The sequence below is a fragment of the Notamacropus eugenii genome, chromosome 6 (assembly GCF_028372415.1).
Source record: "Notamacropus eugenii isolate mMacEug1 chromosome 6, mMacEug1.pri_v2, whole genome shotgun sequence".
In the NCBI taxonomy this organism is placed as follows: domain Eukaryota; kingdom Metazoa; phylum Chordata; class Mammalia; order Diprotodontia; family Macropodidae; genus Notamacropus; species Notamacropus eugenii.
Window position 1 is genome coordinate 346525749 of NC_092877.1, and position 23459 is coordinate 346549207.

A 23459-nucleotide genomic window follows, 5' to 3' on the forward strand; every position below is an offset into this window, starting at 1 on the left:
TGCAAAGATTATTATCCCCATTAAACAGATGAGAGAACTGAGGCTCGGAAAAGCAAAAGGAACTTGTTTGTGGTCACAGAGTTAGTAAGTGCTGGTCCAAAGATTTGGACATGGATTTGCACATGGGATTTGGAAGCAGAAGACCTGGATTTGAATCTCATCTCCACCACTAACTACCTGTCAGCTAGGTTGCTTAATCACTGGGCTTCAGTATACTCACCAACAAATGAGGGGTTTGGACCAGATGATATCTATGCTCCCATTTCTTTTCCTTGTTCTCAGAACATAAAGAAAATGCCCTTGACCCCAAAAACAAGTTCATTCATTGCAGTGCATGAACTTGGACCCTACCCAGAAAAGGATAAAGAACTGAGAAGCAAGTTCTCAAAGGATAAGTATTTGTAAAATCCTGTAGAAACTAGGCAGTTCCATGGCACAGTAGACAAAGGCAGACTTGGAGTCAGAAAAAAACTGAGTTCAAATCCTTCCTCAGTTGTCTACTATCTGTGTGAACCTGGGAAAGTCACTTAATGTCTCTCAGCCTCAATTTCCTAATCCATAATATGGGAATAATAACACCTTGCCATGTGGATCAAATAAGATAATATGTGTAAAGTGTTTCACAAATCTTAAAGTGCCATATAAATGTTAGCTATTGTCATTAGAAAATAACTACAAATAATGGAGCTACATGGCACTTTTTTTCTTTCCCTTCTTGGAAATTTCCTGAATTAAATGTTGAAAGTACTTTTCAGGAGCATTTTATTTCTATTTTGTAACTGGATATTCAGTGGCTTCCTATTGCTTCTAAAACAAGAAAATAAAAAATAAAATAAAATAAAACAGTGAGTTCTTCTGCTCCACTTCAGTCCTTCCCATTCTTACTCCAGCCAATCTTTCCATATGGCTTTTACATTGCCTATTTCATAGGTTGTATATTGCAGTCAGAATGCCCTCTTTACTGACCTTGAATTCAATTTCTCATTGTCCATCTCTGGCCCTCTATACAGACAGACTGCTTGGAATTCACTCTTTTCCTCAGCTCTGATTCTCAGAATTAAAGGGTAGCGTTTTCCTATTCCCCTCATTGCTAGTGCTCTGTTACCTCCAAAATTGCTTGCCTTATAGGATGTAAATTCTTTGAAGACAGGAATGTTTTGTTTGATTTTTCTTCATCAAGTTCAGCTCCATGTAAGGCTCTGTCGAGAGGCAGCTGGGTTAGAGTGGGCCAGCATCTAAAACATGCTAGCTGTGTGACCCATGAGCAAGCCACTTGACTCTCAGTGCCCTAGGAAATGTACTTTAACTATTTTAACGGTAAAAAAAAACCCCAATTTTAAAATTGTTTGTTTATGAATTATATTCATGTACTATTATATTAATATGTTATACTATAAAATATACAAAAATAGGCATTTAAAAAGGAGATAAAAGTGAAATGAATTTAAAATGCTTTATTAATAACACAAAATCCTTTTGCTCTTAGTAAAATATTAAATTTTTAGTAAGCATAGTATGATTAAATGTGGTTTATTATTATTTTTTAAACTTATGTGTATCCTGGCAGGTAGAGCAGATTTATAAATAACAATTGTTTTAGTAATTAATTATTCAGTTAATTTGATTTGTGTAGTTAGCCAAGAATGGGGATTTTTTTTTAAGCTACTTTACTGAAAGATACAGAAGACAACAATCAATAAAAAAAGGTCGTAAGTCAATGAATATTTTTATTTTAAACAGAATAATTGCTTTTAGGATAGAGACTAGACTTGCTGGTTTATTGTTAATTGCCTCCAGAAATTTGGAGACATGGAGAGTTACCTGGTGCACTGGGAGGTTTTGACTTGCTAGAGTCACACAGCCTGTTTTTGTCAGTTGAAATCCAAGTCTTCTTGGCTCCAAGGCCAGTTCTCTATTTACTCTGCCTTTTTATTATACCACACAGTCTCTCATAAATTTCATTGCTTTTTATTTGGTTTCTTCAATGGAATTAGCTCATTCCATTCTTTATTTGAAATTGTGTATTGCTACTATTACATTTTGTTTACATAGCCAGTTGTATGCAATTATTTTCCCAGACAGGACTAATAGCAATTCTTCAAATTCTGTCTGCCATCTTCTGCCTCTGTCTATTTGTATAGTCTGTCCACTCAGTCCTGGAATGCAATTTCTCTTCATCTTCCTATCAAAAGCTTTCTTTTCATATCCTTTGACCCAATAATACCAATACTAGGTTTGTATCCTAAAGAGATCAAAGAAAAAGGAAAAGGGCCTATATGTAATGTATAGATAGATAAGTAGATAGATAGATAGATGGATATAGATATATCAGCTCTTTTTGTGTTGGCAAAGAATTGGTAATTGAGGAAATGCTTATCAATTAGGGAACAGCTAAACAAGTTATGGTATATAATCAGGATGAAATACTATTGTGCTACAAAAAGTGACAAACAGGATGGTTTCAAAAACACCTGGGAAGACGCATGAACTGATGCAGAGTGAAGTGAGCAGAACCAGGAAAACATTGTAACAATTATTGCAACATTGTAGCAATGTTCAACTATGAAACACTTAACTACGTTCATCAATGCAATGATCCGACACTATGATGCAAACCACTCTCCAGAGAGAGAACTGATGAGCTCTGTGCGCAAACTGAAGTATAATCTTCTCACTTTTTCTTGTTGTTTTTTGTTGTTGTTGCTACATGGCTAATATGGAAATATATTTAGCGTGTTTTTTTATGTATCATATTGCTTATGTGTCATATTGCTTGCCTTCTCAATAGGTGAAGGATGGACTGAAGGGAGGGAGAGAATTTGAAACTCAACATTCAAAAAAAATTTGTATTAATAATCATTGTTGTAAACCGTCTACCGGGATGCCTCAAGATTGACTTTAGATATCACCTCTTTTCTGATCCTCCAAGCTATGATTTCTCTCCCACCAAAATTGTTTTTAGCTTTTCGTACATCAATTTGACTCTTCTCATAACCTACATTGTAACTGTTACTCAGTATAACGTGTAAGCTCCACAGGGGCAGAGGCTGTATCTTTATCTTAATCAATAAGAATGTGTTAAGATCTGCTATGTATCAAGTACGGTGCTAGATGCTGGAAATTCTAATACAACAGAGAAACAGCCCTGTCTTCAAGCAGCTCACATTTCACTAGGGGGAAGCATCATGTTCACATGGTGAGTAAGTACAAGCTGTGGACAAAACAATCAAAAGTAATTTTGGAAGGGAGCTAACAATTAGGAAAATAAGCAAAGGCCTCTTGGAGAAGAGATCCTTAGCTGAGGCTTGAAGGGGTGACAGTAAGGCAGGGAGAGAGCAAAGACCCAGAGAAAAGAGATGGGATATCATATGTTATATTGCAGTTTGGAAATATTTAAATTAATATTTATCATTGTTTAATAATGATAATTTAATATTTATATGTGGATATTAGTAGCATAATCTCCCTGACTGTTTTTGATGTTTTCCATTTGTTTCTTAAATTTTCTAATTTGTCAAATATGGGCCACTTAAAAATTCGGGGTATCTTTTTGGGCACAAACCCGCTAGCTCATCATATTGTGGAAGACAGTGTTGTGTGTTGTGAAACAGATTACAATCAAAGCTGGATACCTTGTGTAAAGACCGGAAAATTTTAATATTGTTGTCTTTGTGATATGTTTTTAAACTATCTTGAACAACAGTTCAAAAAACCCCAAGGCATAATGAAATTTTAATATGAAAATATTGTTACAAGTTTGCGTGAATAATTGAAATATAAGTTCCATACCAGTTATAATTTTGATATAGTTTGCTTATTTGATTCAAAGTTATTTTTATTTTAAAACTGTGTTTTGAGAAACATAGTTATTGTATCTGAGGTTCCAAAAATAGGACACTAATGAAATGTAAAGACAGTATCAACATTCTATTCTCTTATTTATATCACTGTCACCACAAATAATATTTAAAATAACAATTTAGTGCACTATGAAACAAAATTATCTATTTTATGAAAACAGATGTCATTATCAAGGCCTTTTTATGAAAGGTCTTTTTTCACATGAAATGTGCTGAAAGAGTTCTTTTCTATGATCAAGATTTTATTTACCATGTTTTATTCTTTGATACACAGTCGAGCAAAAGGAGCAACATTTTCACTGTTTCTTGGAATGTATATTATTGAGAAATGACAGCAGGCTGTTTGATGGATTCTAACTCCTGAGTATCAGCTATCAAGCAGTGCAGAAAACACTTTCTGCAATAAAGCTATGAATATCTGTAGTGTACTGGATTTCTTGGAATATCTGGTGAAGAACTGGAAGGATGGCAGGAGTGGGGGGTGGCCTGGGGAAGGCAATATTTGCCCTTTAACCGTCTATGGTTAGGCCCAGAATTGAAACATGAATGGTTGCATGGACCACAATAATAATTCCAGTTAGGCAGTTATTTCAATTCTGTCCAGTTCAGTGTTTTAAATCACGGTGCTTCTTATGAAAAGTGAATGCTGTAAGCTAATTATTCTAAATCTTCACCAACAAATCAACATATCTCAAGTGAGCTCATGAATTCTGTAATATATATCACATTGTTTATACAGATAGGGCACTCTCCCTCTCCCTCTCCCTCTCTTATCTATATGTATGCATATATGTGCACATGAGTGTATTATATATATATGTATGCATTATCATGTGTACATATCTCTATCTCTAATTTGGCTATTCCTTAGGGTTTGCCCTACATGTACACACTATACATATGCTTATAGACATGTAGCATGTCCCAAAAATCTCATTGTAGTTTTAAGAGATCATGGCTTAACACCCTAATAAGACATATGTGGAAAATTGGCGTAGATACATATACACACACCTATATGAATGTACATATACACACATACCTATATATGTACATATACACCTGCATGTGTATGTACTTATATGTATATTCATGTATATACACATATTCATGTATATGTATGTGCACATATACATATAATACATTGGTATGTATTGTGAGATATATACCAATAATTCATATATCTGTATATATGTATATGCTTTTAAAGCGTATATACATAAATACATGTGTAGCATATATGTGTATATGGGTGTGTACATGTATATGCATAATAGTAATAATAGCTGGTATTTACATAGCACTTAAAGATTTGCCAAACACTTTGCTAATATTATCTCATTTGATCCCCAAAACAGTTCTGAGAGGTACAGGTCATTATTTTCATCACTTTAACATGAGGAAATGAGGTAGAGGTTAAGTGACTTGCCCAGGATCACATAGCTAGTAAGTATCTGAGGTGAAATTTGAACTCAAGTCTTCTTGATTCTAGGTCCAGAGCTATATCCATCATACCATCAGTTACCTCTTCCTCTAGCTTTAAAAACCATAGTTTTGACTCTCAAGGACCTTATATTCTATATAAGGATAAACAATATACAGAGATATTCATATGTATACATATATCTTAGTAGTGGTAGTAGTAGCAGTAATAACAATAGCTACAATGTTTACAAGGATTGAAAACCACTTCCTTTCATTATCTCAATAGTCTGGTGATATAGACATTCACCTTACATGTGAGGAAACAGAATAAGAGAAATTGAAACTACACAGCTAGGAAGCATCTGGGATAGGATTTGAACTCAGGTCTTTCTGACTATAAGCCTAAAACCTCCTTTTTTTACAGATAAGGAAACAGAAGGCCAGAGAAGATGAGTGATTTGCCCAGCATCACTCAGAGTGGACCCACGGCTTAGGATTCTAAACCATTTGTCCTCCCAAGTAGAGTGTTTCCAACAAACCATTCCTTGCTGTGGGACTCAGGAAAGGCTTCATAGTGGAGGCAGCTTTGAAGGAAGTAAGAAATATCTAGATACCTCCACAAATTTCAACCAGATGTGAAATTCTGTCCACAAAGTAGACGTCAACAAATGCTAACGTAGATTGTCTTCACCCTCTTGTGGTTTTCCCCCAGAAGGCTGCCCCATATCCACATTCCATGCGGAACTCTCAAGGCTGACCCAAGAGAAATGCTTACTTCTCTTTCACCAAGATAAAGTTGTAATTATCACAAAAAACAAAATCCATCTACTGTCAACACAACCCTGCATTCATGTCTGCTGGGGCCTGACTTACTCAGGGTGTGAGAGGGAGAGAAATTTCAAAAGAAAACAAAGTCTGGCCAGCTTTCAAAATGCCACCCTCTCCTCTTGATTACTTTTCTTTTTTAACCTGTGACCTCAAGCCCATGTAAATTAATAGCAGAACTTCCCTGTTTATAGGCTACTTGTGCTCATGTCAAGCCACAACAAGCCAGCTGTGGAAATCTAATCAAGTTTGATTTGTTCACCAACTTTCAAAATTCCCACTGCTAGTGGGAGGAATGTCAGAAGTCTTTTCAGTTGATGACCTGAGATAACCCTGTATGTTTGAAAAAAGGAGAAATGAACTCGTGGGAAAAAGTCCCTGGCTGGCCAGTCATTGCACTTACATTAAGAATAAAGATTTTATAATTTTTTGAGCACTGCCAATGGCATACCTCAAAAATCACTGTATGCGTTTACTAGACCTGTGATTTCATTAATATGGTGAGCCCCCACGGGAGAACTCCCTCTTTAAGGATGCTACCATTTTGATAGTACTGTAAGTTTGTTTTTGTCTCACTTGATCCTCACAATAGCCCTGGGAGATACATGCTTTTATTCTCCCTATTTTACAGAGGGGGAAACTACAGCTTGGGGTGAGGGGGGGAGAATCATTCTCTTGATAAAAGTCTTAGACAATTTTAACTCAAGTCTTCCAAATTCTATCCACTTTGCTACCTGGCTCTCTCTATCAGTAGAGACCTACATCATCAATTTTTTTTGTCTTATCAAGTTATCTGTGGTACAAAAGAGTTATATGACTTGCTCAAGGTCACACAGTATGTGTGAGAGTAGAGACTTAACCTTAGATCTTCCTTACTCCAGGGTCAACTGTCTATCCACTATACCAGGTTGCCTCTCCAGATATAAGAACAAAAAAGACAAAAATTTTCTTTGAAAAAGATCTAGGACTTTTTCTTTTTATGTCATTATTGAAGTCATTATATATGTTGTTTTCTTGGTTCTACTTCACTCTGTATCAGTTCTTATAATTCCATATTTCTCTATATTCATTATGTTGCCTTCTCTGGCTTCCTAAAATCTCATCTTCTGTAGGTTGCCTTTCCCAATCCCTCTGAGTTCTAGCACCTCCCCTGTCTTAACTATTTCCTATTTATCCTGTATATACCTTGTTTGTACATATTTGACTGCTTCTTGTTTCTCTTATTAGATTTTGAATTCCTTGAAGGCAAGAACTGTCTTTTTGTCTCTTTCTGTGTCCTCAGAGTTTACCACAGTGTCTGGCACATAATAGGTATGTGCTTAATAAATGTTTATTTTCTGACTGAATGTTGCAGAATTACACTGAACAACCATAGTCCCAAAGAAGAGATATAAGAAGACACTTCCCCCTAATCCTTTGCAGAGGTAGAAGATCTATGAGTGTGGGCCTTGGCATTTATTGTCACGCTTTTTCTATATACAGATTAATTTTCCTGATTTTTTCTCTATGTTCAGTTTGCCTTTTTGTTGGAAAAAAAAAAAACCCTATATCTCTGTTCTACATGATGGCTTTGTGGAAGGGTTGGGAAAGGGATACTAGAAGAAATTTAGATGGGGTAAGAACAAAAGATATCAACAAGATTATTTTCTTTTAACAAATAGATTCGAGGGCCCTAATGGGCTAAAGCTTCAAATGAATTGAAAGTCATTTGCTAATTAATGTGACCATTGAGAGATGAAACAGTGAGCGATATTGATGGATGTCATACTAAACTTCATTCAGAGACATTGTCTCCTGAACTAGAGAAAGGATAGTTCCATATCCTCTGGCCCACTTAAGATTATATCTTGTATATGGTGTTCAGATCTGAGAACCACAGTTTAGGGAGCACATGAGAAAACTAGAGAATATGCTGAAGAAAGCACACAGGATGGCAAAGGGTCCAAAGTTTATGCCATATAAAGACTGGGTAAAGTAGGGATTCTTAAATCTATCCATGGATAGATTTCAAGGTGGCCATGAACCTGAATAAGGGGGAAAACCTTAACCTTCAGTAACCTTAAACTGAAATTTATCATTTTCTTCCATTATGAATATAGGCAAAAAATCCATTATTTTGGGAAGGGGTCCATAGCCTACACCAGCCTACCAAAGGGATTCATGACACAAAATTCATGACAGTCCCATGTTTATTCCTAATGTAGTATGGATCAGATGATTTACAAAATGGGATACTTAGGCACTCAGAAGGCTATCTCAGGACACTAAAAGAAAAATAAGAGCTTAAAAATCCCTCTGCTAAGGGAAGGAAAGGGTAGAGTTTTGTTGTGATTGATCTAGTGACCTTGGTCTTCCTTCTACCTAGGATGAACTCAGGTGCCTCCTCCCAATCATGACAGAAGCAGGCTTGGGCATCACTCTGAATAGGCTCTGCAGGAACTGAAGGCTGCTTTTGAGGAGCTGGGGGATCAGTAGAGGAGACTGACAGTCTTAGAGATGATTCCTTTCCCAAGCCCATCCTTTCTTGGGATGGGTCTATAAGTTGAGGATAAGGAATAAAGCCATCTAGAGAATGGAAGATCTGTATCACTCTAAAGAGTAAGGAAAATTAAAGGGGACATAAAAGCTGAATTAAAGTTTTTGAAAGGCTGGTCTCTAGAAGAAGGATGCAACTTTGTTCTGCTTATTCCAAAGAAAAGAACTAGGCTTAATGGGTAAGAAGTGCAAAACAGCAGATTTCAGACTGATGCAAGGAAAAGTTTTCCAACGATTAAAACCATCCCCAAGTGGAATAAATTACATCAAGAGGTAAGAGGTTCCTCTCACTGGAGGTCTACAGGCGAAGGCATGGCCCTACATCAGGTATGCTGTAACAGGAGAAGAGGGGAGCAGGTTTGGGTTAGACCACATGGACTCTTCCAGCTCTTTGATTTTGTTCATTTGGAAGGTTATTTCTCCAATAAATTCTAACAAATAAACAACAGCACGGAAACAAAGACAAAGTAATTTGGGAAGGGAAGTGCCTTGAGGGAAGGGACTATTTCGTTTTTGTCCATTTTCCAGATAAGAGTCTCTCTAGTTTAATTGAATTATAGGAAGTCTCATTGAGCCCAAATTCCACCTAGGCAGGAGATAGGCCACAATAAATGAAAGCACAAGCATTTCCCCTACTTGTTTCCAAAATAACCAAATTCCATCATTGTTATGTATGAAAGGGAGAGAGAAAGAAGACTTTAGAATAAGCATAGTGTCTTCTCCTTTAGTCATTTGTCAGTTTTCTCTGACTCTTTGTGACTCTATTTGGGGTTTTCTTGGCAGAAATACTGCAGTGGTTTGCCATTTCCTTCTCCAGTTTATTTTACAGATGAGGAAACTGAGGCAAACAGGGTTAAGTGACTTGCCCAGGATCATACAGGTGGTGTCTGAGGCCAAATCTGAACTTAAGTCTTCCTGATTCCAGGGTCAGCTACTCTCTCCTCTGTGCCACCTAGCTGCCTAAATGGTCTTTACTGAGCCCAAATTAAGTTTGGTTAAACCTGGACAAGCATTTACAATCAATCTGGCCCTTTGTAGGTTTCTGGTGACTTCTACAAAGTGGGGGATAGAGAAAGGGAGTAGTAAAAGGAGCCATTAGATACTAGGTTGTACCCTGGAGAAGAGAAGTTGCTACTTGTCTCCTCAGTTTTCCAGTCCCATTTATCAGGATTTCATAATCCTTACACAGGGGGTCTCAACCCTATCCCTCTGAGTTCATCAGGCCATCTACCAGGATATCGGTTCTGAAGGGACAAGATGGTTTGGTTTTACTAAGCCTACAGCTTTCTAATTTCTACATATTCTCCCATGTTTATTCTTAATGTGATCTAGTATGGACAAGATGATTTCTAAAAGGGGATACTTGGCCACTCAGAAGGATATCTCAGGACACTGAGGAAAAAAAAGTTAAAAAAAAGAGAAAAGAAGAAGAAAAGAAACCAGGACAATCTGACAAAAATAGACTGCCTTGTCACCCAAACCCTCGGGCAGCTCTCACAAATGGTGCAATTTTAAAAAGTGAATAAATAGATTTTGTCTCCATGGCCTGGTTTTGTAAGACAACCTTTCCCAGAGAGCCCTTGTCTCCTGGTGGCTGCCTCCTCTGATGCAGGGGAACGAACTATGGATTAATTCACAAGCTGATATGGTTGTCACATTGGAGGAAGTCATGATTTAGCTACAATATTCAAGGCTCCTAAACCTCCCCTGTTCCCAACTCCTTGCTCCAGTTCCTTTAATAGGAGCTGGGTATGTGAGAGAACCGGACTTGATTTGGTTTATGGCTATAACTTAAAAGGAAGTATTGGAGCTATCCAGATAACCGAGGTCCACAGAGGTGACCCCACCCTCCAAAAGCCACTCAGCTTAAGTGGCAAAGCCCAGGCTTGAATCCAAGCCTCCACATCTGATTTTGATCCCACCACATCCAGCTGCTACAAGAAAGGCTCCTTGTTCCAGCTGCTGTCACTAGCTAGCTGTTTGACAGAGGTAGTCAGTCTGCCAGTATGTATTAAGCTCTTACTGCATGCTACTAAGTGCTAGGATATAAAACAACAGTGAAACTGTCTCTTTCAACAAGGAGTTTACATTTTAATTATGCAGAGAAGTACATGTACATATATACATGTGTATAAGTATATACATATGCATACATATACTTGTATATTAACAAGTATGCATACATATTAGAATAGGCATGTTAACACATGTACACAAGTGTATATATAAACCTAGATACGTATATAGTTATGTATATATATATGTGCATTGTTTATGCAGCATATATGCATATATAGAGCATGCATGCATGCAAGAAAAATTGAAGGTGACATAAAAGCTGAATTAAAGTATGCATCCATATCTGTATATGCATGTGTATATGTTTGTGTATATGTAAATCTATTTGCATATTGTGTTTTTATGTATATGCATGTCTAAGGATATACATATGATTGCATATGCTTATACATGTGTGTATGCTGCCTTTAATTATAGGTCATTCTGTATATTATGTATACAATAATAAAATATAAATTATGAATCATATATAGCCATATATTGTATATAAAATGATCTCTGAGCAAAGATTGTATATGTGTGTATTCATTTTGTATGCTATATATAGTATATAAAATCATTATCATCCACTACATATATGAATTTGTCATTGGGCCATTTCAGCTGTGTCCAATTCTTCATGGCCTATTTGGGGTTTTCTTGGTTGGTAAAAATACTGCATACCATTTCCTTCTCCAACTCATTTTACGGATGAGAAAAACAGAGTTAAATGACTTGCCCATGGTTACAGAGCTACTAAGTGTCTAAGGACAGATTTGAATTCAGAAAAATGAGTCTTCCTGACGTCAGGCCTGGTACTTTATTCATTGCACCGTCTAGTTACCCATATATATGAATACAAAATGAATTTCATATACATATATGTATGTGTTATAGTACATAAAATGAATACAAGATGGTTCTAGGAAGGAGAGAACCAGCAGCTGAAGGGAACAGGACGGGGAAACTGCATGGATAGTGTTGGATTTAAAGTCAGGAAAATTCGAGCTGGATCTTGCCTCAGACGTTTACTAGCTGTGTGACTGTGAGCAAGTCACTTAACCCTCTGTGACTCAGTTTCCTTATTTAGGGTTGCCATGGGGATCAAAGAAAATAAGGTGCAAATTGATCTGTAAATGCTTACTCTAATATAGAAGGTAGCATTTCAGCTGAGTTTTGTTGGAATCTCGCAGCACCAAGTGATAGAGGTGAGGGGGAAATATATTCCAGGTATGGGAAACAGTCTATGTTAAATCTTGGATAGAGCAGGAAATATCCAACATGGTGAAATCTAAACAAATGGGGGGTGGAAGTGAATGATGTATAAGAAGGCTAGTGAAGAAGGAATGGGATGGGTTTGTAAAGATAACCTCAAGGTAACAGAGAGTCACTATAGTTTGTCTTTGGGTGGGTGGGGGGAGTGTGATCAGATCTCTACTTTAGGAAAATTACTTGGAAAACTGTATGGAAAATTATTTAAAAAGGAGAGAGTCTGGAGGCAAAGAAAAAACCTAGAGGCAAATTGCAATAGTTTAGAGAGAAAGTGATGTCGGTCAGTGAAACGGGGGGAATATATGTTGAAGATGGTCCTTTCTGTCTGGGTGCTGGATTCTTGCTCATTACTCTAAGAGGGATAAGATCCTCGATCCCTGACCTTCTCACCCCCTGTACTGTTCCTTCTCAACTTAGCTAAACAGAACCTTGCTCATTCTGATGTCCATGCCTTATGGCTTCCCTACTGTGGGAATGGGAAGCTTCTTTGCAGGTCTCAAGGCAGGACAAGGCTCCTGAAACTCTATGACTACGATATTTTTATATCTTTGCTTCTGACCTTAACATAAAATGTTCCACTTACCTAGTGTTATTTATATGTCTCCCATGGCCCCTGGAAAAATTGCTCAGGCCCCACAAACTCCTATACCTCTCCAAAACTTTCTGGGAGAGCCAAAGTAAGCAAATCCCAGACAACACAGACCTGTCACAATAAAAATGGATTTTAAATTTTTGAGATACTAATGGAGTATGTGCATTGCCCAGGTATTATCCTTTGTTCCCTCCTTGTAACTGGGTCGCTTCCTTTTCTGATGACACATTTCCTTTCTTACATCTTTCATATTTCTTGTGTACAAGTCATTTTTGGTAATACGTGACCACGATTCATCATTCCATTGCCCTTTGGATCACCTACAATTTTAATTTTCCGGGGATTGTGGGGCTCCATAATTCATAGCCATATTGCATCACTAGGATACTATATTAGTATTTAAAATACGGCATATAGTGCAAATATTTCTCTCCCTTCCACACGAGCAATGCCAGAAGGTTGACAGCTCCCTCCTCCTCCCCTCATACTGATGTTACAGGAAACAGTCCCTAATAATGTGAATAATCCAATTCATCTGCCCAGAGAAAAGTGAGGAAGGATTGAAGGGGATCTGGAATACAAAGAAGGGTGCTCCCAAAAAAACCCTCTAGACCAAGCAGAAAGCATTCATGCTATCTAGGAATACATTATCCAACCACTGCAAAGACAGAAAGCAAACTGACATGGAATGTAGCATATGTTATAGCTGTTTATACTACTGAGTGTGTGTGTGTGTGTGTGTGTGTGTGTGCAGACACACAGAGACATATATATGTCTATATGTATATATCTATATGTAGACATATATATACACACATATGTACATATTAACTATTATCTATATTAGCCTATACAAGAAGAGGGTATCCTCCTAGTTCCTTTGATGAAATAACTACCAACTATTGAAAGCTTAAGGGAGCTCTGGGAAACAAAGCTTTGGGGAACAGTAAGAGAGATCATTATTGAGTATTAGTATATCAAACCTGTGATTCTTGCTTAGAGAAGGCGTTCTGTTCAAAGTCCAATGGTATGCGAGTATTTAATAACTGACTTTCCAAAAATATGTGTGCAGGACACAATTTGAAGTTTTGTCTGAGCTATTACCATTTTCTGCACTACCTCTTAAGTCAAGACAATCAAGCCTTAATTTACAGCATTTGGAGATTTCTGAGTTGTGAATACTCCCCTCTGAGAATTTAACCATCAACAGTGGGTTCTCAAATTCGTTCCATCTGGCTCTAGTACACCCCTAATTCAAATAGATAGGTTATATGGAGGAGAAGACTGATATGAAAGAAAAATATTGATCAGCCCCTGCCAGAGCCTTCCTGAAGTCAGTACTGTAAGTCAAAGAGATTAGACAGGTTTCTGGGGATAGCTTGACCTCTTGGAGTAATGACCTCTTTCTATGGGTTTGGATATTAGTACTCTCTATTTCAATTTTCAAGTTAGTAAAACCATTCACTTAGAATTTTTGGAGGTGCTACATAATTACCCACAGGAGAGTGAGCCTACTCTCTTCCTCCATTTATTCCTGTCTGTATCTTGAGTGTACCTCATTGTTTGCACATAACTCCCCCACTAGACTGTGAGTGTCTTGACAGCAAGAACATTTTTCCCCTTTCTTTATAACCCCAGTGCTTAGCACAATGGCTAGCACATAGTAGGTATTTAATAATTACTTGCTGACTTGATGTGGATTGATTTGAGCACCTCAGGTAATATGGCAGGTCATGGCAGTAAACCAGAGATTCCAAGTCTCATTCCCATGACCATCACACAGACCTTCCTGAATGAGGGTGAACTTGAAAACTACAATGAAAAAAAACCCAACAGCTAGCCCCAGATTTATGAGCTAGAAATGCTGAGCTGCATTTGCCCTCCAAGCCTCACTGGAAATAGATTTTCATTATATTTTTTGGACAACATAATGTTCTGTCTTCAGTATCTTAACTAGAAAGTTCAAATTGGAGTAACCAGCTGTGCAGCAATGGCTAATTTCATTATATCTTGATGGGGTCTCCTTCGTGTATCTATCTGTTCAGTCTTCTCTCCACTGGGAATACATAAGGCTTTTTATCATCATATTCATCATCATCTAATATTTATCGAGTATCGGGGTGCTCTAGAGGCTGCCCAGAGCACATGACAGAGAATCTCTGGCTAAGCTGACGAATGAAAGGAGAGGGCTCATTTTTGCCATGAACCAGGAGACACCTGGCAGATATTTGAATCACCGAAGCAAAAAAAATCTCTTTATCCTTGACAGCAAAATATTTTTTAAATATTGTGTAACCATCATGAGACCATAGATTTAGAGCTAGAAAAGACTTCAGAGGCCATATAGTCTAACCCAACGGTGAGAACCTATGACCTTGAGGCAACATGTGGCCCTCTCTAAGTGCTCAAGTACTGTTCTTTGATTGAATCCAAATTTCACATGAAATGGCCTCAGGCCTGCAGGTTCCCCAACCCTGGGACTATAATCCTTTCATTTAACTGATGGAGAAACTAAGTCCCAGGAAGATTAATAAACTTGTTCTATGTCACAGAAGTCATAAGTGTCAGAGGAAAGATTTGAACCCAGACTTTCTGACTCTAGGTCAGTGCTCTTTCTACTACACACCATTATGGAACAGAACAGGAAGGTGCTATGAGAGGTCATGGAGACATCTCTACAAATGTTTCTTTAAACCATATCCTGTTTTGATTTTAAACATTTACAATACTGAGATAGGCACAAAAGGTATTTAATAGTCTGGCCTGCCCCCCTTTAAGAAAGCAGCATTTGATATTGGCAGCAATTATTTGTGAGAGTTAATGAGGGGAATCAAAAGTCCCTTTAGTTAATGAGTCCTTAACATGGGTCCATAAACTTAAAAAAATGTTGATAACTATATTTCAATTTAATTGCTCTCCCTGGTAATTTTACATATTTTGTTTTATATATCTAAAAGCATAATTCAGAGACGGATCCATAGGCTTCACCAGACTGGCAAAGGGGGTCCATAATCCACAAAAGGTTAAGAACCCCTTTCTCATAGGTGAAGATTGCTAGAGGTCATGAGATCACAGTGAATGTTCAAAAGTTCTGAAATGTTCAGCCAAAGAGAGCCTTGATCTAAAGCACTTTAAAGCAGTTTCTCTAGGTTGAGAAGATCACATGTGAGTAGTTAGTGCTCAGGACAACAGGAGCGATGGTTAGAAATAATAAGTTAACTTCTTGGCCAGCAGGCAGCCAAAAGTAAGTTACACACAGGTCAAACAGGTCCCATCTCTGAATAAGCCCAGAAAGAATCCCCAAGTGAGATGAGGTAATAGAAAGAGCAAAGGTTTAGGAATCAAACCTTGATGACAACAGGAGAGCACCAAAGATATTAATATTGTACCTGGGAGTTCGCTTTGCTTATACTTTGGTTTAAAGGAGATATGAAGTATTGTGAATATAGTTGAATTACAGTCATTTTATTTTAATAAAGACTCAGGTAAAATTTGCCTTTCAAAATTCTGAATTACACAAATCTGCTCTGCTCAGACTTAAAATCTACCATGCAGGTACAATTCACTTGTCTCAGCCTGGATCAGATCATGTGTGAGGTTTAATTGCTGTTTCCTCATTTGCAGTCAGTAACAGGTGGGTTCCACAAGGTTCACATTTCAACTTTCCTTCTCAATAGTATCATTTAATGGTAACATACATCCTGGTTTTAGAGATGGACAAAACCTTAGCTCAGTCTCCTCTTTTTATAGATGAGAAAATTGAAGCACAGATATGAAAGAAGGCATTGCCTTGAATTTCCTAAATTAAATCAGTAGCAGAAATGCCCGAGATTTTTCTCTTTCATTAACCTATCTTGAGATAGGAAAATGAGAGAGAAGGGAGAGTGGGAAAGAGAGAGATTTCTCCTTTGCAGAGTTTTGAGTTTGGTTGAATTTGAAGGAAGCAGGTAATTGAATTTAATTAATCTTCCTGAACAGAGTCCTGGAGTCATCGATTCAGAGATGCAGAGCAAGGAAGAACCTTAAAGAACCTTTAATGCAACCATTACCTCATTCCATATCTTTTCTACACAATTTGGCCTCATCATTATTTTCATCAAATCATGGATTTAGGACTGGAAATGACTTTACAGATCATCCAAATCAACCCTCTCATTTTATGGATGAAGAAACTGAAACCCAGAGAAATGAATTTAGTTGGACTAGGGTTACACAGGAAGCAAGTAGTAGAGGTTTGTCTAGAACCTAGGTCATAGGTTTGTTGGTTTAGAAGAAACATTACAAGTCATCTAGTTCAACCTTCTCATTTGGGGTGAGGAGTAGACTGGCTGTAAAGTCCTCTGGGATTTGTAGTTCACTGCCAGGGAAGAGGAAATTAATAGGACATGCACCTTTGAATGGGGTCGGTTGGGAGGTGGAATTTTGACAGATTGTAAAGATGTGAAAAGAGAGGAGAGAAGGATGGATGATGGTGGCAGAACAAGTTTGGAAAGTTTCCTTTTATAGAGCCCAGACAAGTGACCCCTGCATGAACAAACAGAGAATTGTGTGATGAGAGGGGTTTTAAGGGTGTTCACTTAAGGAGCAAGAGTACTAAGAAAAACTGGCAGGAGGAAAGAGGATCCCTGTCTTACATCTACTTAGTTGTACGTTTGTTGAAAATGTTGTTCGAAGGCTACATTTGCCAGGTTTTTTTTAACATTGATTGTAGTAATGCCTGTGATTGATCTTATATTTAAGTTGACTGGCCAACAATGTTTGCGGCATGAAGATTTGAGAGAGCAAAGAAACCTGCCTCAGAGAAACAGCCCCTTTCTTACTACAGTCTACAGAAAGCTTAGCATGAATCTCAGCTAAGCCCTACCTACACAAGAACATTCATAGGTGAAGCACAAGGGAGATCAAAAAATAGACAAAAATGGAGATCTCACATTTCTGTGGTGAACTATTTTCATCATTTGTGACAATGGCACCTTGACATTTGGATTTCTAAGTCCTTAATATGTTGGGTTACATAAAGTAGTGAAAGTGGCACAATAGAAACTTAAGTCCACTTACATAAAGAAGACATCTATATTAGACTTGCCCCAGTCCCCAGTACCTAGCATCCTACTTGGATTGGGGTTCTTTTGGGCACAGATCAGTGATTTCATAGATGCTGGAAATTCCTGGGAAGGAAATGCCTTTGCTAATGCAGTTCAGGGCTCACTCTGCAAATTATAATATTAGAGAAGGATTTGGGGCAATGAAAAGGTAAGTGGTTTGCCTAGATTCGTATAGCTGGGGTGTATCATAGATGGGAACAATTAATAAATGATGTGTTGATTCAACACAATTTGGAAAACAGTAAGAGATAATTTTTGTTGTTTTGTTTTCTGAGAACAGGTCATGGCAGGTTAATTTCATCTCCTTTTGATAGGCTGCTAGACCAACAGATTGATAAAATATTCTAGACTTATAATTTTTAAAGTTATAGCCATGAGGAAAAAAACATCAAATGGCTGGGAAAATTCATTGACATTATTACTTCATAAAAGATGATGGACAAGACGGTAACTTCCAACTTTTTCAGTTCTATAAAATCTTTATGAGAAGGATCTGCTCATACAAAGAAGGCATTATTGCTTTTAAAAATGGCAAAAGAATAGATTGGCTTTTCCAAGTCATTTGCAGAATACTAGACAACCAAGTTTACTGTTAGGAAAGACTTGAGTTTAAATGCTGCTTCTGTATCTCACGGCAGCTATACAATCACCAACAAGTCACTTAAACTCCCAGTTTCCATTTTCTCATAAAAGAAGAATAAAATTCCTTGCAGGTGGTTATGAGGAAAACACTTTTTCAGTATGTATGTATGCATGCATGCATGCATGCATGTATGTATGTATGTATGTACACACATCGATAGCCATACTTTTATTTTCTCCTTAACTCCCTCTGACCCTCCTTCCTTCTCCTCACATGTCATATGGCCTTATTTAGACCCTCTTCATCACCCTCTAATATGCCTCACCACTTCCCAGTTGTCCAGCATCACTTCATGTGATGTCTTTGCCTGTTAGAACATAAGCTTCTTGAGATCAAGATCTCTTGAGATCTTTTTAGCTTGGATTTCTACCGCCAGCGCTTGGCATAGCACCTGGCACATCATAAGCATATAATAAATGCTCTATTTAGCTAGCTAAATGTAATTGTTTTTCTACACAAGACTACATCTTCATAGACAAACATTTGTCTGAAAGGTTCGGAGAATCTGAAATCTAATTGTTTATTTGGTTTGATGACTTTTAAAAGACATTTGACTTGGCAGAGGGAAATCTAGCTTTAATAAGGTAAGAGTTCCCCATTCATATTAACTTTGTATTTTTAAAAATAATTAGCTGAGTACATGCTGTATCTTCTTCTGAACATATTGAAAGTAAGGCCCTGGGGGCAGATGAAATCACGAACTTGTTGGGAAGGTCCTCAGTGGCCATTCCATTCCAACCCATACATCAAAGGAATTCCCTCTATAACATTCTTGGCAAGTGTCCGTCTCCCTCTGCTTAAAGACTTCCCAGAACCAGAAGCTCACCCTCCTTAAGGCAACCCACTCCACTGGTGTACACCTTCCATTGTTCTATTTAATTGTTGTCCTTGTGTCCCTGTACCTAGCACAGAACTTGGCACATAGTAATCCAACTTCATCCATTCTTTTTGAATGAATGGATAGGTGGACAGATGAGTGGGTGGGTAGACGGATAGATGAGTGTTTGGATAGATGGATGGAGGGATGCTTAGTGGGGTACAGATCTGAACTTTATTATGGGTAAGTGGGTTTCGGTGATATCTTCTTGACTTTTTTAATTGTATGATAGCCATGATGATTTGCCCAAATATCATAGGGTTCCCAGCTCTTTAGCACTTTAAATTTCATTTGAATATTTCAAGGTCCAGTACTCTTGAAGTGATATGTTTTCCCACACAATCTAAAGAGAAACAGAAAAGAAAAAAATAGCTTCATCAAATGTTATTGGTATATACAGGGGGAAAGGGCAGATTGCAAAATGGTTTTGCTTGTGTAATCAAAATGAAGACGATGCTTCAGCTAGCTAGTGTATTTGAATTTGTTATTCAGGGGAAAAAGAAGGCTGACTAGAGAGTCATTTTTCACCGTAAGAGTTGCCAACAGATGAGAACTGTTCATTCCTCCTTTCTTAGCTGAAAAAGAAGGCAAGAGAAACCTCTTTAGTTAAGGAACCCACATAGCTGTTCGTAGGGTTCAAAGTATACTTTTAGCCCAGATGATTGAAAATAGCATTGCTTGTCAAAGTGTAGGAAGAATGGAGAGGCAAGACATTACAGACTCTGACTCCATCACTCCTGGTCTCTCCAGAGAAGGTAAGGAATTGACCTACTGCAATATGAAAGCAATAGAAAAATGAACCTGATATATCAAGTCCCTGAGCCTCTGAGAGCTTTGGTTTCTCCATCAGAAAAATGGGTTTAATATTTTCACTATCAACCTCAGTATTATTATAATAATAGTTAACATTTGTATAGCACATTAAGGTTTAAAAAGCACTTGACGTGTGTAAAGCCTCAAAGCTAAATTGGTTAAACTTCTCTTGTGACCCTCTGGAGAGCCATGTGCATTCTGGAAGGATAAGCCAAAACTATCAAGAACAAACTTAATGGAGTTAAACATAAAAACTTCTACTTGCATACGAAAACACACACACACACACACACACAACTGCACATTACAGGACAGAGGGGGGAAAGTCCTCAGGGTTTTTATTGACTGCACGATCAATTTAAGCTAACAGGGCCATGTGGATAATGAAATATTAGGTTCTGTAAATAAAGAGGCTTCTGCAGAATGACAGAGGCGATTGGCCAACTTTTCCAAGCCTACTTGGGGTTAGCTATTGGTACTGAGTGCCACATTTGAAGGAGGACTTTGATCAGATGGAGGGTGAACAGGACAATGGATAATCTAGAAAACAGTTCAGGAAGGGTTGAAGGAATATTACATCTACCTCTGCCCATTCCTTTCTGCTGTTCAATTGTTTTCAGTTGTGTTCAACTCTTTGTGAGCCCATTTGGGGTTTTCTTGGCTAAGATACTAGAATAGTTTGCCATTTCCTTTTCCAGCTCATTTTACAGATGAAGAAACTGAGGCAAACAGGGTTAAGTGACTTATCCAGGGTCACTCAGCTAGTAAGTGTCTAAGGCCTGATCTGAACTTAGGACAGTGAGTCTTCCTGACTGCAAGCCTGGCAGTTTATCCACTGCGTCACCTAGCTGCTCCCTCCCTTTTTACCACCTGCCATATAAAAGTAGCTAGCTTTGTTGCTATTGTCGTGACTGTTACACTGCTCTGTGGGTTGTCCTTGTTGAAGGGGCAGGGCTGGACATTCGGAAAGCCTCTTCTTTTCCTCCTTCATCTAATGATAATAGATCCCAGGCAGAGCCGAGGTCAATCATCATTTTCCATTCTGATTCCCAGCAACAGCCAGTATATATGAGAGGATGTTTCTCCCTTGGGCTGGCTCATGAGTTTTAAAACTTTCTTTTTTTTCAGTTTCCCTTTCTCTTCTCTTTCCCTTCCCCCATTAGGCTGAAAACCTTCGAAAGGAATATCTTCCAAGTTGTTGGACTCCTTGACCCTCTAAACAAATGCTATATATGTTTGCAACCAAGTCAGAGTACATCTGATGGCTCCATGGGCAGGCTTTGACTTTTCTCTTCAGTGCTGCTGAAATCCCCAACTGAGAGTGTCCTGTGAGCTAGAAAATAAAGACCCATAAGGCTCAGTTCCCTGGGTTGGGAAAGGATTGGGATGAAATGAAGAACGACTATGTACTGGTTATATCTTCTGATGAACGTGATAAAAGACCTATGGCAGATCAGAGAAAGTGAAGGATGAACTCCAGGCCATTTGTCCACTGTGAGGGGGAAGGGAGAGGGTACAGAGCTATGACACCAACTCAGGTTAGTAGCTTATCCATTGTACAGATGAAAAACTTGAGGTCCCAGAGATAGGTCACAAGGGAAATTGGTGGCAGAAGTCAGATTCAAACTCAAGTGTTTTAATTTACTCCTTTTCAGGGACACTCTGGAAGATTCAGAGTCTTGCCCAAAGTCACACAACACAAGTTCCACAATGATTTAGAATCAATAGGTGCCTTCCTCTGACACAGAGATTTTTGCATATTTTGTTCCTTGTGATTTGTTGATGCCTGCATATCAAAATGCTGAGTGCCCCATCCCTCGTCTGCACCCAATGTCTCCAAGCTGTGCCACAAAGATCCTTTTTAGTCCACTCACAAACAACCACAGCTACCCTCCAGAAAGGGGCAAAAGGGCAAATGTTGGCTGACTCATTCTTAGCAGGCTTGTTCGCTGTTGAGTAGTTTTTCCTGTGGACCTCAGGGTCCCTAATCATCACTGGATGCCCTTAATGCCTCTTATCTGGGTTTTTGTTTTGAAAAAGATCCAGCAAATATTAGTTATGACAACTGGCATAGGAGGAGATGGTGGGGAACTTACCATCAGTTCTCAGCTCTGTGCTTCCTGTACCACTTTCTCCTTTGAAGGACTCAGGACACAAGCCTGCTGGTTTTTCAGTGGAGAGGTGCCAGGAAGAAACATCCTGGCACTGAGGATCATTGGAAATCATTGGAGGCAAGGCGTGGGGGGATGACATTAATATCACAGCCCAGGCCTTTGGTATGAAGCTGGGTTCTGAAAATATCGCTGACAGATGCTGCCAGGCCCAGGAGCCGCCCCCAGCTGTGGCGGGAAACAAATCCAGGGGCTGTTGTTTATTCCCCTTTAACAGCCAGTCTGCAGCCCAGTGACATCTCCCACAGCTTGGTTGCCAAGCAGCAGGCTGGGGCGATGGAACAGAAACAGCAGGGGGATGGGAGATGGGTAGGCAGCAGAGGCAGTCACTAAAGCTGACTCCCAGAGCTTGGGGGCCAGGATAATGGAGGATGGGGGTTAGTGGCTTGGGATGTAGGATAGGGATGGAGTAGAGGCTGGGGGATAGAGGATGGTGGATGGTGGGTAGGGGATAGAGATAGAGAATGGGGATTGGATGAAGGAGGATGGGGGCTAGGGGCTGATAAAGCAAGCTAGGTTTGGGGTAGAGGCTGGGGGATAGAGGGTAGAGGATGATGAATGAGGGGTAAAGGATAGCAGATGGGATTTGGAGGATGCAAATGGAGGGTGGAGGCCAGATGTTAGGGGATGGAGGATAGGGGCTGAGGACTGCTGAAGGAAGAAAATTGGCTGATGGAGGCTGGGGATAGGAGAATGGAGAGTAGAGGACAGAGGCTGGGGACTGAGGGCTGGATGCTGGGCTTGCTAAGCTCGCAATTGGAATTTCTTCCTTCTTACCCCAGATTTTTCACGTTCCAAGCAAATGGCCCAAGTCTCTGAGCAAGGGTGGGAAGAATGCATGAGATCTTCTCTGCTAGGGCATCTGGGAATGCTCTACTCTCAGGAGGAGGCAGAATTCTGGCCTAGCTCCTCCTCTTTTGAGGCCTTTGGGCACAGTTTGTGAGAGCACCCACACAGGAAATGAAGTGCTTTCCACTGTTTCTGATCTGATTCCTTCTCTCCAAACAACTCAGATGCGTACACACACATATACACATATGTACACGCATGAATAATCTTGCAAGTACATAAATGTCTGCAATGAAGACATGTGCATGTGTAAATGCACTGTAAATACACACATATAGCACGAGTATGGATATACTGTCCACCTGAATGTACATGTATGAGCAAATGTACACATCATGCAGAGAGTTGTAGAGCTCTTCAACATTGGGTAAGGACAGAAGGCAGCCCAGGTCCACCTCTGCTAATCTGAATGCCCTCTCCCCAACTTCCCTTCC

The 23459-nt window shown here is 38.8% G+C and overlaps 1 long non-coding RNA gene across 1 annotated transcript; it reads right to left on the reverse strand.

Moving 5' to 3' along the window:
* Window positions 1-19347: 19347 nt before the first annotated feature.
* LOC140511718 (uncharacterized) lies at window positions 19348-22671 on the reverse strand. The gene is made up of 2 exons (XR_011969652.1): window positions 22102-22671; window positions 19348-19535 (listed from the first exon to the last, which is right to left on the reverse strand). It is a non-coding gene; the product is annotated as an uncharacterized lncRNA (long non-coding RNA).
* Window positions 22672-23459: the final 788 nt, after the last annotated feature.